Genomic DNA, 16314 nt, shown 5'->3' on the forward strand with positions numbered 1-16314 from the left:
ATCCACAAAATGGGAATGTGGGGGAGGGAGTAGTGATAAAGGCAATGGATTTTTAAAAATATTTTTAACTTTTATTTTAGATTCAGGGGGTGCATATGTAGGTTTGTTACATGGATATATTGCAGGATACTGAGGTTTGGGGTACAACTGATCCTGTCACTCAGGTACTAAACATAGTACCCAACAGTTAGTTTTTCAACACTTGCCTCCCTTCTTCCCTCCTGCCACTAGTAGTTCCCAGTGTCTATTGTTGCCATCTTTACATCCATGAGTAACCAATGTTTAGCTCCCACTTAAGAGTGAGAACAAGCAGGATTTGGTTTTCGGTTCCTGCATTAATTCGCTTAGAATAGTGGCCTCCAAGGCTAAGGCGGGCGGATCACGAGGTCAGGAGATCGAGACCATCCTGGCTAACACAGTGAAACCCTGTCTCTACTAAAAATACAAAAAACTAGCTGGGCGAGGTGGCGGGCACCTGTAGTCCCAGCTACTCGGGAGGCTGAGGCAGAAGAATGGCGTGAACCCGGGAGGTGGAGCTTGCGGTGAGCTGAGATTGCACCACTGAACTCCAGCCTGGGCAACAGAGTGAGACTCTGTCTCAAAAAAAAAAAAAAAAAAAAAAATGGTGACCTCCAGCTACATTCACGTTGCTGCAAAGGGCATGATTTTGTTATTTGTTATGGCTGCATAGTGTTGCATGGAGTATATGTACCACATTTTCTTTATCCAATCCACTGTTGATGGGCACATAGGTTGATTCCATATCTTGCTATTGCGCCTAGTGCTGCCATAAGCATACAAGTGCATGTGTCTTTTTTGTAGAATGATTTATTTTCTTTTGAATATATAGCCAGTAATAGGATTGCTGGGTCAAATGGTAGTTCTGTTTTAAGTTATTCAAGAAATCTCCAACAGCTTTCCACAGTGGCTGAACTAACTTACATTCCCACCAATAGTGTATAAGTGCTTGCTTTTCAGCGCAGCCTTGCCAGCATCAGTTGTTTTCCTGATTATTATTATTACTGTTGTTTTTGAGATGCAGTCTCATTCTGTTGCCCAGGCTGGAGTGCAGTGGCGTGATCTCAGCTCACTGCAGCCTCTGCCTCCTGAGTTCAAGCGATTCTCCTGCCTCAGCCTCCCTAGTAGCTGGGACTACAGGCATGCGCCACTATGCCTGGCTAATTTTTGTACTTTTAGTAGGGATGGGGGTCTCGCCATGTTGGCCAGGCTGGTGTCGAACTCTTGACCTCAAATGATCCACCCACCTTGGCCTCCCAACGTGCTGGGATTACAGACATGAGCCACTATGCCCGGCCTGTTTTTCTGATTTTTAAGTAGTAGCCATTCTGACTGATGTGAGAGTTTCTCACTGTGGTTCTGATTTGCATTTCTGTGATGATTAGTGATGTGGAAAGTTTTATTCATGTTGTCAGCCACTTGTATGTCTTCTTTTGAGAAATGTCTATTCATGTTCCTTGCCCACTTTTTCATGGGGTTAGTTGTTTTCTGCTAGTTGAATTAAGTTCCTTATATTAGACCTTTGTCAGACACATAGTTTGCAAATATTTTCTTCTGTTCTGTAGGTTGTCTGTTTACCCTGTTTATAGTTGCTTTTGCTGTGCAGAAGCTCTTTAGTTTAGTTAGGTCTCGCTTGCCAATTTTTTGTTTTGTTGCAATTGCTTTTGGGGACTTAGTCATAAATTATTTGCCAAGGCTGATGTCCAAAATGGTGGCCTCCAGGTTTTCTTCTAGGATGCCTTTTTTTTTTTTTTTTTTTGTGAGACAGAGTCTTGCTCTTTCACCCAGGCTGGAATACAGTGGCACGATCTCGGCTTGCTGCAAGCTCCGCCTCCCAGGTTCATGTCATTGTCCTGCCTGAGCCTCCCAAGTAGCTGGAACTACAGGCACCCGCCACCATGCCCAGCTAATTTTTTTTTGTATTTTTAGTAGACACGGGGTTTCATGTGTTAGCCAGGATGGTCTTGATCTCCTGACCTCATGATCTGCCCGCCTTGGCCTCCCAGAGTGCTGGGATTACAAGCATGAGCCACGGCGTCCGGCCTCTTCTAGGATTCTTATAGCATGAAGTCTTACATTAAAATGTTTAATTCATCTTGGTTGACTTTTGTATATAGTGAAAGATAGGGGTCCAATTCCAATCTTCTGCATATGACTATCCAGTTATCCCTGCACTATTTATTGAATAGGGAGTTCTTCCCCATTGCTTATTTTTGTTAACTTTGTTGAAGACTAGGTATGCACTGGTATAGGTGTACAGCTTTATTTCTGGGTTCTCTATTCTGTTGGCAATGGATTTTTTTTTTTTTAAACAGGGTTTCAGGCTGTCACCCAGGCTGGAGTTCAGGGTGTGTTCATGGCTTACAGCAGCCTTGACTCCCCTGGCTAAGGTGATCCTACCACCTCAGCCTCCAGAGTAGCTAGGACCACAGGTGCACGCCACCACACCCAGTTAATTTTTTTTTTTTTAAATAAACAGGATTTCACCATGTTGTTCAGGATGGTCTTGAACTCCTGGGCTCAAGCAATCCACCAGCCTCGGCCTCCCAAAGTGCTGGGATTACAGGTGTGAGCCGCTGCACTCAGCCTGCAATGGCTTTTTTAATCATAGTGACTCCTAAGAATATCTCGTCATAGCAAGGGGTTACAATACTGCAAAGTATTCTATGGTGTTGAATATAATTGTCAACTTAGAGAGCTAGTTTCAAGAGTGCTGACAAACCCACTTGTCAACAAAGCCATAGTATTTGTCCAAGGAGAGTCAAACTTGAGGGTGCTAATGTGCTCAGACTTTAGCCTTTTCTCTAACTATGTGACATGTAACTGTCTATTATGGGGATGACTTTTTCTGCACCTGCAACCAAAAGAGCCTTCATGGATACACAGGAAAAAGTTGAAACTCTCATCCATCTGTCTAGTCCTGTGGTAGCCCCTGGGACAGGTGCTGGAATAAGATGACCAACAAAATCACAATGCTCTGCCCTCATGGAGCTCACGATCCACTGGAAAGATGGATATTTCAATTCTAGGTCTCACAAATCAAGGGATCATACACACAAGCAAAAACGTTAAACCAGTGATAAGTGCCATGGGAGAAAGTCGTGTGTTGCAATAGGAGCACATAAGGGAGTCCTGGTCTCTTGTGTGTGAGTGTGTTAGTGGAGTGTCACCCACCTTTTGTCCTTCATCCTTCTCCATCTAGCTGGGTAACTTGCTACTGAAGATTTCATTAGCTATTAACATCATTACTGAGTTGTCAGTAGAAAACTTGAGGTAAATCATTAGTAAGTCAATTTTACTACTTGTGAGCAGCTCTGTTGGTTTGTTTGTTTAAATCTGGTTGGGAAGGCTAATGTCTAATAGAACTTTATGTATATTGGTTTATTCAGTGGTTAAAATATAAAAGTATTGCCAAAAGTATGGGAAAACTGGCATACGTATGCAAACTTGGGGAAGAGGTAGTCTTACACAATTAATTTTGAAGACTATTTGGCAATAACAAAACTGTGTGTGTGTGTGTGTGTGTCTGTGTGTTTGTGTCTGTGTGTGTACATAGGCAGGTACTTAGTTTCTCCCACTTTCTATTTGTAAAGTGGAGATGCTGCTCACAGTACCCACCTGGTAGGAGTAAATAAGTCTACATGTGTAAAAGAAGTGCTCACAATAGTCCTCTTATAACTTTATCTTAGCTGGTTTTCTTATGTTATTATTCTGAAAAAAATTTTGTCTCATGTTGTAATTTTCCTTAGGAAAATTTTTTTTTAATAGGTATTACATGAACATGGCAGAAAAGTCAAAAGGTACAAGAGGGTATACAGTGGAAAGTAAATCTTCCTCCCTCCCCAGCAACCATCCAGTTCTCCTTCCTCAAGGCAACCAATGTACATGGATAAATGGACAAATGGATAGATGAACAGACAGATGGATGGATGAATACACACATATATAATTGTTTTGCTTACATTATTTTTCCAATAGAATTAAAAAATTATTCTCATCTCATGAAGAACAAGAAGGGAGGAAGAAGAGGAGGAGAAGAAGGAGGAGGAAGAGGAGACAGAGGAGGAGAAGGAAGAGGGGGAGGAAGAGGAGAAAGAGGAGCAGGAGAAGGAAGAGGGGGAGGAAGAGGAGAAAGAGGAGGAGAAGGAGGAAGAGGAGGAGGAGGAAGAACAGGAGGAAGAGGAAGAGGAGGAAGAACAGGAGGAAGAGGAAGAGGAGAAGGAAGAGGGGGAGGAGGAAGAGGGGAGGAAGAGGAGGAGGAGAACAGAAGGAGGAAGAGGGGGAGGGAGAGGAGGAGGAGGAAGAACAGGAGGAGGAAGAGGGGGAGGATGAAGAGGAGGAGGAGGAGGAAAAAGAGGAGAAGGAAGAGGGGGAGGAGGAAGAGGGGAGGAAGAGGAGGAGGAGAACAGAAGGAGGAAAAGGGGGAGGAAGAGGAGGAGGAAGAAGAAAAGGAGAAGAAGGAAGAGGGGGAGGAAGAAGAGGAGGAGGAGGAAGAGGAGGAGAAGAGGATGATTGTGATAATACCTGGCCAGATCTTTCCTCTTCCTGGCTCATGGAGTCTCTGAGAACTGGAGGAGTGATCTCTGGCTTTCCAAGGCATACCCTATAAAGGTTGGGGGCTCACTGTTGTGTAGAGCCTTCCCAGCCTGTCTAGTTACCTCATGACTTGGGGAAGACGGTTATACAGAATCCTCGAAATCTCTCTCAAGACAGGATTTCAGTGTGGCACAGCTGGTGAGTTCCCCTATCCTGGAAAGGTTTAAGGTTCTGAATCAATATTCTTTTTTAAATCCATAACATGGAGTTTCTTTCTTATTACAAAAGTAATAGGTGCACATTACCTTTTTTAAAAGTCAGAAAACATATACAAGTATAAAAGAAAAAAATTTAAATGTTCATAATCCTATGATTTATATAATTGTTTAATCCTTAAATATTACTATGGCTACTGAGCTAATAATTTAAAATAAACTAAAGCAAATTAAACAGGAAAGTTAATATCACATCTGAAAGTCACAATACAAAAAAAGGATTGGAAAATGTCTCAAATGAATACAGGCATTATTCTAAATCGTTTCTAGGCTGGGCATGGTGGCTCATGCCTGTAATCCCAGCACTTAGGGAGGCCAAGGCAGGCAGATCATGAGATCAGGAGATCAAGACGATCCTGGCTAACACAGCAAAACCCCATCTCCACTAAAAATACAAGAAAAAAAAAATTATCCAGGCATGGTGGCAGGCGCCTGTAGTCCCAGCTACTCGGGAGGCTGAGGGAGGAGAATGGTGTGAACCCGGGAGGCGGAGCTTGCAGTAAGCCAAGATCGGGCCACTGCACTCCAGCCTGGGTGACAAAGCAAGACTCCATCTCAAAAAAATAAATAAATAAAAATTAAAAAATAATAATTTCTAACTTTTTTTAAGGTGGGATTTCAATATGATACTTGGTTTAACTTAAGTTTCCTTTATCCTGTAGCTTTTCTTGACCTGGATATAAACATTTGGAAAGTGATAAATATATTCCTCGAGGGATGAATTTTAAAGCAAATTACCTATGCCAAATAATTTATCGTGTGTGAAAACTAGTCTCAATATTTAATTGCTGGCATTTGGGTTTGTTGCTCTTGTTGCGTGAGTTATGCACAGTGTTTGCTCTGGTTCCTTTCTTTGTCTCTGCCTCTTTTAATTCGACAGTCAGAAGCAAAGATTGTCACTTCACAGGGAAAAAGCAGACAATGAAGTAAAACCACAGTAGTACGGATTCCATTATTGGAAAAATGTGATTAAGTGTAGACAGGTGTTGATTTTCTTCAACAAGTCAGTCTTCTTTTACTGTTAGTATGAATTAAAAGCTTAATCAAGATAAAATGCTTAAAATATTTATAAAAACAAGCATGCCTTACGTATTTTTGGAGTCATAAAAGTTGTCTGTTCATTAAAAAACAACCTTTTTTTAATCCTAGTTATGTTATGCATAATATTTACCTTCAGGTATTAAAATCATTTAAAATAAAATCCTTTGTTTTTTTCTTTGAACTACTCCAAAACAGTAAGATTTTACTGTATTAAGCTTTCCAGGATATTATTGCCTGGAAATACTTCTTTTTTTTTCTTTACAGCTTTTGTATCTGTCTTTTTTCTTTTAATCACACAAAAATATGTGTCTTTGGGTGTGGTGGCACAGATGTGTAGTCCCAACTACTCAGGAGGCTGAGGCAGGAGGATCACTTGAGCCCAGGAGTTCAAGTCCAGCCTGAGCAACACAGTGAGACCCCACCATCTCAAAAAAAAGTGTCCATTATTTTAAAAGTTAAAATTCTAGCTAAGTTTTAAAACATTTAAAAGATGTGGAGATCCGAACTTGAACCATAGGTGTGTGACAAAGTAGAGATATTTATAAGGAATATTCCATTTAAATTTCAATTTATTTTCCAGGATTTAGGCAGTTAAAACACACAGATTTATCTCCAAATTTATTTTATTTTAAAATGATTGCACGTTGACTGTGACTACCAAAGTCGCTATTAGTTATTTCTTCTCTGTAACCAAATAGAAATAACTAATTCAACCCGCAAGCTGAACTATTCCTAATTAGTCAGAAACAAGTGCTTTTTAATTCCATTTGTAAAATGTCCAAGGGAAAAGAGTCCCAGTTTGCCTGAATAATCTGTTACTAAATTTCCTCCCTGCTCTTAATAGCTCTACCATAAAGAAGCCCTTCATTACAGTTCATTCAAATCTCTTAAGCCATAACTTAACCCCGTTTCTTCTCCTGGGATTGGTTGTGGTGAATTTATTGCCTTTGATTTTCACTTCTATCAAGACATGTGGATTGATTTATAGGTTGCTTTGGCTTCTTCCCGTTTGATAGCAATCATCAACCCGTGCCTATTTGTTCGGTAGGGACAATTATTTGAGCTCCGTATGTGCCATACACATTCACAAATTCCACTTTTAAACTCAGTTTCTAAAATGGTTATGACCCGTAGGCCTGCTTTTCTGGTAAAAATTCATAAACCCTTGTACAAATTATACAAGAAATGCTCAAATACATTCTTACTGTAAAAGATTCAAAAATATAAAGTGTGTAGAATAAAACACTAGAGCATCCTTTCCTCTCCCCCACCCCATTTCATTTCCAGTCCTTTTACTGTGTACATTTTCCGTCCAATTCCTAGACATTCTGTCAGCGTGTTTTGAATTTTTTCCTCCCCAGACTTGATTAGGCCTTATTTTCTCTGTGTAGCACTGGAAGAAATGCAGATTCATAGACTCAAACAGACAGTTAAGCATCCGTCAAAAAAGACTCTTGTATCTTCCTGTGGAGGCTGGGCATTCGGGTCTAGTAGCTGCTTTTTTTTTTTTTTTTTTTTTTTTTGGAGCGGAGTCTTGCTCTGTAACCCAGGCAGCAGTGCAGGGGCACGATCTCGGCTCACTGCAGCCTTTGCCTCCTGGGTTCAAGCGATTTTCCTGCCTCAGCCTCCCTGGTAGGTGGGATTACAAAGGCACACCACCACGACCGACTGATGTCTGTATTTTTAATAGAGAAGGAGGTTTGCCATGTTGGCCAGGCTGGTCTCGAACTCCTGACCTCAGGTGATCCACCTGTCTCCGCCTCCCAAATTACTGGGATTACAGGCGTGAGCCACTGTGCCCAGCCAAGTAGCTGCTATTTGATCCAGACTTTGTGTCATACCTAAAAGTAACATAAAAACATGAGAAACAACATCTCGAGTCACATCGCTGGTTCATTGCATTCGGTGTCCAGCCTATGGTAGCTGGACTAGGACTCACTCATACAGAAAAGCATGATAGCTGTCCTCAGGAAAGCCCCACCCATCTCCCCAAAAGATCCTTGCTCAGCTTCCATTATCCTTGACATACTTGTTCCACTTAAATGCTCTTTCATAGCGTTGAGTGACCTTGGGAACGTCACATAACCTCAGGGGCCTCCTTTTTATCAGGTATGAATCAGATTTCCTGAATTTCCTCCATGCTTCCACATGTTCTTATAATCCTTATCTTCCTCAAGTGAAAGGCTAAAACATGCCATTGATATTATTAATAGTAAGAATATTCAAAAACACATAGCAAGTATTCTCCCCTGGGAAATGTTTTGCCTTGTTTTCTTATTTAAAATATTAATCAAGAGACCTCGACACCAATGACTATCTAACGTTTGAAATCCACAACCTAGAATCGAATTCCTAGTCTGGTGCTGGAGAGAACCGAGGAGTCCGTACTAGGCTGTAAAGCCTCAGCCAGGGACTGCAACAACCAAGGGGAGAGGCTGGATCCTAGCGGAGGAGAAAAGCAAAAGGTCAAAGTTAAGAAAAAATGATCAACTGGCCAGGCCCAGTGGCTCATGCCTGTAATTCCAGCACTTCGGAAGGCCGAGGCGGGCGGATTGCCTGAGCTCAGGAGTTCACGACCAGCCTGAGAAACACGGTGAAACCCCATCTCTACTAAAATACAAAAAATTAGCCTGGCGTGGCGGCGTGCGCCAGTAGTCCTAGCTACTTGGAAGGCTGAGGCAGGAGAATCGCTTAAACCCGGGAGGCGGAAGTTGCAGTGAGAGGAGATCAGGCTGCTGCACTCCAGCCTGGGTGACAGAGCGAGACTCGTCTCAAAAATAAATAAATAAAAATAAATAAATAAATAAATAAATAAAATAAAATCAACCAAGTCCCACAGCTGAGGCAAGGTCTTAAAAGAGAAAGAAAATAAGAAAATCACACCTCAAAAAAGACCAGAAACAAACTGGGCATGGTGGCTCCTGCCTGAAATCCCAGTGCTTTGGGAGGCCAAGGCAGGAGGATGGCTTGAGACCAGGAGTTCGAGACCGGCCTGGTCAAGATGGTGAGACCCCCCCCCCATCTCAATAGCAAAAATGTTAAAATTAGGCAGCTGTGGTGGCATGCATCTGTCGTCCAAGCTATGTGGGAGGCTGAGGCAGGAGGATTGCTTGAGCCCACCCATGAGCTCAAGGCTGCAGTGAGTATCAAAAAACCAAAAAAAAAAAAAAAAAAAAAAATTAGAAACAGACTGGGGCTATCAGACTGGGGATGAAAGATGGTGCCCCAGTAGACGATACCAGACTGGCAGGGGTCTGTGTTGGTCATCTATTGCTGTGTAACAAATTACTGCAAAATTAGCTGCTTAAAGGAGCAAATATTTATTTTCGTATACGCTGACTGAGGGTCGGGAATCTGCGATGACCTGGCTGGATGGTCTGGGCCAGGGTTTCTCAGGCTGTTGGCTGGGGCCAGACTCTGAATTTTTGACTTTGGGCTGGAGAATCCACTTGCAAGCTCACTTGCAAGGGGTTGGCAGGAGGCTTCCTCTCCACACGGCCCCCTTTGTCGGTTTGCTTACAACATGGTTTCCCCAAGCAGAGACATCTGAGCATGAGACTGCTAGAGAGAGACCAAAATGAAAGCAACAGTGCCTTTATAATGGAATCTCAGGAACGAAAATCACTTTCTCTAAATTCTTCTGGTCACAAACACCAGCCCTAGCACACTGGGGCCATCTTAAGGGCTGGCTACCACGAGTCCTGGGTTGGGTTGCAGCCTATCTGTTTGGGAACAGCTTTACTGACATTAAGAAAAGGAAAACTCAGTGGGGACTTAAAACATGAACAAAAGCTCCACAGAGTGTGAGGAGCTGAGCTCAGGCTTAAAGGTAACTAGGGCTGGGGGCAGTAAACACGGGGAGGTGGATGGAATTATCTGCCTGAAAAAAATCAACAGAACAGAGCAGGAGTTGTCAAACTTCTGTAAAGGACTAGCTCATATACTTAAGGCTTTTTGAGCCGTATGGTCCCTGTTGCAATTACTCAACTTGGCATTGTAGTATGTAAGCAGCCATAGACAAAATATAAATGGATACGCTGGCTGTGTTCCATTACAATTTTTATTTGGCTGGGCACGATGGCTCACGCCTGTAATCCCAGCACTTTAGAAGGCCAAGGTGGGTGGATCACAAGGTCATGAGTTCGAGACCAGCCTGGCCGATATGGTGAAACCCCATCTCTACTAAAAATAAAAAAATTAGCTGAGCATGGTGGTGGGCGCCTGTAGTCCCAGCTACTTGGGAGGCTGAGGCAGGAGAATCACTTGAATCTGGGAGGCGGAGGTTGCAGTGAGCCGAGATCGCGCCTCTGAACTCCAACATGGGCAACAGAATGAGATTCCATCTCAAAAAAAAAAAAAAAAAAAACCTTTTATTTATGGACACTGAAATTTGAATTTCCATATATCACAAAATAATATTTATTGGATTCTTTTATACCATTTAAAAATGTGAAAGTTGTTCTTAGCCTACATGCCATACAAAAATAGACTGTGGCCAGATATGGCCTGTGGGCTGTAGTCTTCGGATTCCGGCAGCAGAATGAATGTGGATGGCCAAAGCTAAAAAAGATCTGATTGAAACAGGAGCCATATAGCAAAGTGCTGTTTTTCAAGATAAGTTTTAATCATAATAATATGGTGAATATTTGATGCTCTTCATCAAATAATCAATCAAAATATGGAAAGTCCCTTAAAATTGTTTATAAGCAGCTTTAGGGGTGTTTCAGGAAATGGAACCAGACCAGATACGAGGTTTCATCAAAAATTGTATCTTCTTCTAAAATCAAAAAACCAGAGTTTTTTAAAAATAAAAACGCTATTGAATGTTTCATTTGATCATATTTACTTATTGAAGAGTTTTTTATTTTAAAAAAATTAAAAACTAAATTGACATATAAAGTAGTGCCCTCTTATCTATGATTTTGCTTTCTGTAGTTTCAGTTACCTGAGGTCAACCACTGCTGGAAAATCTTAAGATACTTTGAGAGAGAGAAAGGGAGACAGAAAGAGAGAAAAACTATATTCACATAACTTTTATTACAGTATATTGTTACAATTGTTATATTTTATTATTATCATTGTCAAACTCTCATTATGCCTAATTTATAAGTTAAATTTTATCATAGGTATGCATGTACAGGGAAAAAAACAATATATATAGGGTACTGTACTATCCAAGGTTTCAGGCATCCACTAGGAAGGGTCTTGGAACATATGTATCCCTGAGGATAAGTGGGAATGGGATTACTGTCATTAGGACAATGTATGTAATTTGGCTAAAACAAAGAAAGCCACAAGGATTTGAGATTAAGAATAAATATTAAAAAGACTGAAGTTTTGAGACCAGTGTGATTCCCCAGCAATAGAGACTTTGAATTCCTGCATCAACCTTAGTAGAATTCTAAGTAACAAAATGGCAAAAGGATTCACTGATACAAGTTGTTGTGATGGCTTGGGCAGAAAATTAGTGATGTCTAAACTCCTGCTCTTTTGAATTTTGTTTTATCCTTTAAAAAGATGAGAAATACAATAGAGAAAACATTATGCATATTATTTGTATTTCCCAAATTGGAAAAAAAGTAAATCAGTTTCTTTTAATGACTTCTTATAATTCATTTCAAGAACATATTGAATGTCTTTTTAATATCATTTCAGGGCAGTAACCAACCTCCTGTCTAGTACTGAAATGGGAGAATTCCCTGACCTCCCTCACAGGACATGTGACAGGTATGGCTTGTCTGTTTGGCTGCTGTGCACTCAACCCCTTATGGGAGGGGGAGCACGTAGACGGGCAGGTGCAAGAGCCGAGGGGAGTACTTTTGGGCTCTGGCCCCACTGTAGCATCTAGGGGTGGACGCCTGCAATTCCCAAAGTCCCAGTGGATGTATTACAGTGCTCTTTTAGCTCTGCCATCCATCGATGGCTTAAGTATTAACCAACTCAGTGCCCTCTTGGTATCCGGGTCCTTGTCTGGCATCCAAGAAGAATCAGATCACACAGACAAATTGAAGGAGGGAAAATGTGGGGGATTTTATTGCCAGATGGAGGTGGCTCTAAGCAGGATGGATGGGGAGCTGGAAAGGGGATGGAGTGGGAAGATGATCTGCCCCTGGAGTTTGGTGGCCCCATGGCCAATCTCCTCTCCAACCATCCCCAGCCAAATTACTCTCAGCTTTCAGATGCTCCTTCTCTGCTCTCCTTCTCTGCCATGCTGCTCTTCTTCTCATGCAGCCTGGGTTTGGGGTTTATATGGGTGCAGGATAGGGGGGTGTGGCAGGTCAAAAGGCAACATATGGATGCACAAACAGGAATACCTGTTCCCATTTAGGGCTGAAGGTTTCCAGTCTGGAAGGTGGGGCCTTTCCCAGGGAACCACCCTCTTCTACCCAGTATCTCCTTGCTTCCTGTCCATATTAGTATCTTCCTTAACTGCTGATGGTCTCAAAGACAAAGTTCTCCAAGTTATTCTCAGAGTAGACTGAGAAGAAGTATTCCGAACTGGCGAAGTCACCACACACTGATGCCACCCCATTTCTCAGTCTGAATCCATCCTGATGCATCTATCCATTCAAACACCTACTATTGAGCTTCTGTTATTTTCCCAGCCCTGGGCTCAGTAGATATGATTTTGTAAGAGCTTAGAAATTTGAACAAGGAAAAGAAAGGAAATTTGAAGAAGGAAATGAGACATAAATGCATAAACTGTTAAGTAATACAAAATAGCAAATGATTAAGTGCTAGAACAGATACTAGGTACAACAATTGTTTAAATGTTCAGAGAAAGAGAATACTGAATGAAGATTTCTGAATACGGTTTAGGGGGAGATGAGACTTGCACCGGGCTCTAAACTATGAGCAAGGCAAATTCTGTGATTTAATTTGCTATTACAGAGAGGTGAGAGCCTTCCATGCTGGGGGAAGATGCTTCTCTCATTACTTCCGGGGTGAGAGCATCTATCCAGGGCAAATAGGATCTCATCTCAGCAAGGCTAATCTCAGCAAGAGCCCCTCATCTCAAGTAAGGTTTTCCTCAGTTGCACAGCCTGAGAAACTCAATTCATCAGTGTGCTTTGACATTAACACAAATGAAATACAGTGTATTTTTTCATTGCCTTAATCTTTGTGGTTTTTAAATGTAACTAACAGCCAAACAATAGCACATCCTTCTACTGATTAATAAATGAACCCCATGTTTGTTTTATATATATGTCTGCTAAGTAATAAATCTGTGTCATTAAATTAGGGGGAAAACAGAATTTGGGAAAATACTTTTAATGGTTGTTGTTTAATTACCTCAATCAGGGTGCTGCATTATAAGGAAAATACATTTCTAATAGCTGTGTAACATTCTTAATTCAGATAATCTGTGCTCACAGGTGGACAAAAGGACTATTTAGATGTGAAGCCTGGTGCTGTTCTCGCTTTTGACATCCAGCAACCTGGCGTGATATCTCAAAGACATGAGATGAAGAGCTGAGCCAGAGTAGAGGACTCTGATCATAAAACTGCATGATCCTTGTCAGTTATCAGAAGCTGTTTTAGTTGGAGAGGCTATTGGAATACCCTGGGGAAAATCTCCTGATTCTTTATTAATTTCATTTTGATCAGAGGACACCCTACTCTATAAACCAATTTCCTTCTTATGATGGAGCACAACTAGGAAGAAAAGAAATGTACTTCTTTGAAAGGAAGATCATGAGAAGGGACACTCCCTTGCCTGAACTGCTAACAATCCATTAGAGAGCTGATAAAATCTGGCATTTTTTTATGATATCTGAGCTGGGATGAAGTATGGCAAGATGGGCTCTTCTATGTCATCATGGTATATGATGCTCTCAATTTTCCCACTCCAGCCTGTGAAGCCATTAGCCAAATGTCCTCCATCTCATTCCTCTTTCTGCCATGTTTTGACCTCTGGGAAATTAGGTCTGTTAAGACTTCCAGACATTTGTCAAAATGATAGTTCTGAACTGATTTAGATCAGGAAAGATGCATATAATTTTAAAGGATTTCTTTTTCATGTGTGATGAATTTATCCATAGTCTAACTGAATGGACAGAAGGAGCACTCATCATCAAGTAAAGAAAGAAACAATTTCACCAGTGGCACAAAACCTCTCTCTCTCTCTCCATGTATGTATGTATGTGTATATATATATGTATGTGTATATATATGTGTGTGTGTGTGTGTGTGTGTGTGTATATATATAAAATGCATCTAATTGCATAGCAAAGAGGCTTATACAAACTTAGTTCCTCTGTTTTAGGAGATGCCCATTCTGAGTGGAAACCATGTAAATAAAATAGGAACTTTAGCATAAAAGTAATAAAACAATACATGAATATGCACTGCCTTATTTGCATCAAATTCAAATTAAAAATGATTTAATGATAGCGATATCTTTTATCTTTAAATCACTTTTGACTTGACCAAATGGGGTAGGACTAGGAAAGTTGAGGGGGTCTAATTTCAATTCTAGTTGGGAAGAAGTCTTAAACTGTTTCTAATTGATGCATATTTTCACTGAACTGCATGCCTAAAACAGCAAGCTATCATTTGCATAGGGCGTTTCTTAGAAATAAAGAAGAGATTGGGATTCAGAAGGTGTCAGAGCCCTGGGCTCTGTTGCCCATGGAAGCCCTAGGCTTGCCCCAGGGACTCCTGGGAGCTGTGCTGCAGACTCTGTAGACTTCAGGCCTTCCTCTGTCAGTGAAGGTCCGCGCAGCACAGGCCAGGGGGGACTAGCGCTTAAGTTGGATTTAGCTGGTGATCCTGACAGGCAGAAGTTAAGGAGGGAAAGTGTGAGGAATGGAAGGCATAAAAGCCAAAGCCAATGCAATGTATGAGTTGTTTGCTGCTCTGCACACCTGAGGCTCATGTCCCACTAGAAAACCCCTGAGGACCCATGCAGGAAAGTATCCCACCAAAACATAGAAGCCTGAACATTCTCTATCATTCCCATCACCTCTTGCTGTGGGGTTGCTTCTGAAGACTTAAATCCCTTCACCTTCCCAACCACATGTCCTCAGCTGAGTGAGCTAGTGCAGCCTCAGAGAAAGTTCTGAGGCAGAAAGCACTGGAGGTCACATACTGCCATATACACAAGAACTGTCTGCCACACCTGCCGTTGAAATCAGGGCAGGTGGCAGGGCATGATGTTGGGCACTGCCCATGTCTGCTGGCTAATCTCTTGCAGATCTCAGCTCTACTTATGTCCACATTGGGTCCGCTTTTTCACAGATTCACCCATCCTGGAGCACTTAGGAGATGCCCCCATGAATTCCCTGGGTTCCAGACATGGTCTTCCAGGTTGCATAGTAGCAGGAACAATAAGTAGCTGTTCATGATCATCAGAATTGATTTCTCATGTTCACATAGAAACTTCTTTTGCCTGCTGTTATCTCTTTTTGAAGAGACCAAATTGTCCAGACTTCAGACTTACTTTAGTTTCCATGGACATCTTACTGTGCCCAGGTTGAAGCAATGTTTTACTGAGAACAAGAATTTTCAATCCATTGGAGCTTAGACTGGCAGGATTGGTGAGTCACTGGGAGTAATGTTGAAAGGGTCAATCCTACTTTTACCCCTTAATTCTTGGACCCATGAAGTCTGACTGTCAGAGACACAACACTCTAAATCAGCCAGTAGCTCAGTGCATAGACTCCATCCTGAAGGACAGCATCCCCAAGCTCACACCCTTTTGGAACCTTTACTACATCATTCCAACATTCTTACTGCTTCCAGATAATGGGATGTATATGGAGAGCCACTGTATCTCATACTTCCTTTGCCATAAATGGGTCCTCTGAGGCAATACCATGGTAACTGGGATCTGCTGCCTATAAATGAAGCACTCAGCACCCAAGCAGTAATGCTTGCGGATGTGCTGCAGGTGTGGAATGCAAACCCAAATCTGGCACAGATGGCGGTTCCAAAAAGACAAATCACTCCTCCTACCAGGGTTGAGTGTGCATGGCATAACTGCTCTGCCATCAAATGGCTGGCAGCTCAAATGTATCCAAAACAGGGCCCCTGATATTCTGCCTCAATCTTCCCCACCTCAGTTAATGGCAACTCCATTCTTCCAGTTGTTCAGGACAAAAATCTGAGATAACCCTTGACTCCTCATTTTTCCTCATGTTCTACATCTGACCTGTAACAAATCATGTTGGTCCGGCTTTCAAAATATATTCAGAACATGGCTTCTCCTTCTCCATGGCCACCACCCCAAACTTACCCCTATCCACCTTCACCTGGATAGCATCCTAGTTGATCCTGTGCTTTTGCCCTCAGCCTGTTGGTGTCTATTTTCAACCATCATTCAGAGTGATCCTGTTTAAATCACAGCATGTAATTCCTTGGTTCAAAGCCTTCCAATGGCTCCGTGTCTCAGAGAAAAAGCCAAAGTCCTCACAAGGGCATATATACCTAGGTGATCTGAGTC

General features: G+C 41.8%; 1 protein-coding gene and 1 long non-coding RNA gene across 2 annotated transcripts in view; one reads left to right on the plus strand and one right to left on the minus strand.

The window, feature by feature from the left end:
* LOC106994417 (uncharacterized) overlaps positions 1–16314 on the minus strand; it is a 216520-nt gene that overhangs the window by 99615 nt on the left and 100591 nt on the right. The gene's annotated exons all lie outside the window — the stretch shown is intronic.
* The window catches only part of LOC106994416 (uncharacterized), a 131244-nt gene that overhangs the window by 79774 nt on the left and 35156 nt on the right, over positions 1–16314 (plus strand). Inside the window, exons 6-7 of the long non-coding RNA XR_013408331.1 lie at positions 8213–8463; positions 11526–11597. This is a non-coding gene — a long non-coding RNA (uncharacterized LOC106994416). The remainder of the gene's footprint in view (positions 1–8212; positions 8464–11525; positions 11598–16314) is intronic.

The sequence above is a fragment of the Macaca mulatta genome, chromosome 18 (assembly GCF_049350105.2).
Source record: "Macaca mulatta isolate MMU2019108-1 chromosome 18, T2T-MMU8v2.0, whole genome shotgun sequence".
Taxonomy (NCBI): Eukaryota; Metazoa; Chordata; class Mammalia; order Primates; family Cercopithecidae; genus Macaca; species Macaca mulatta.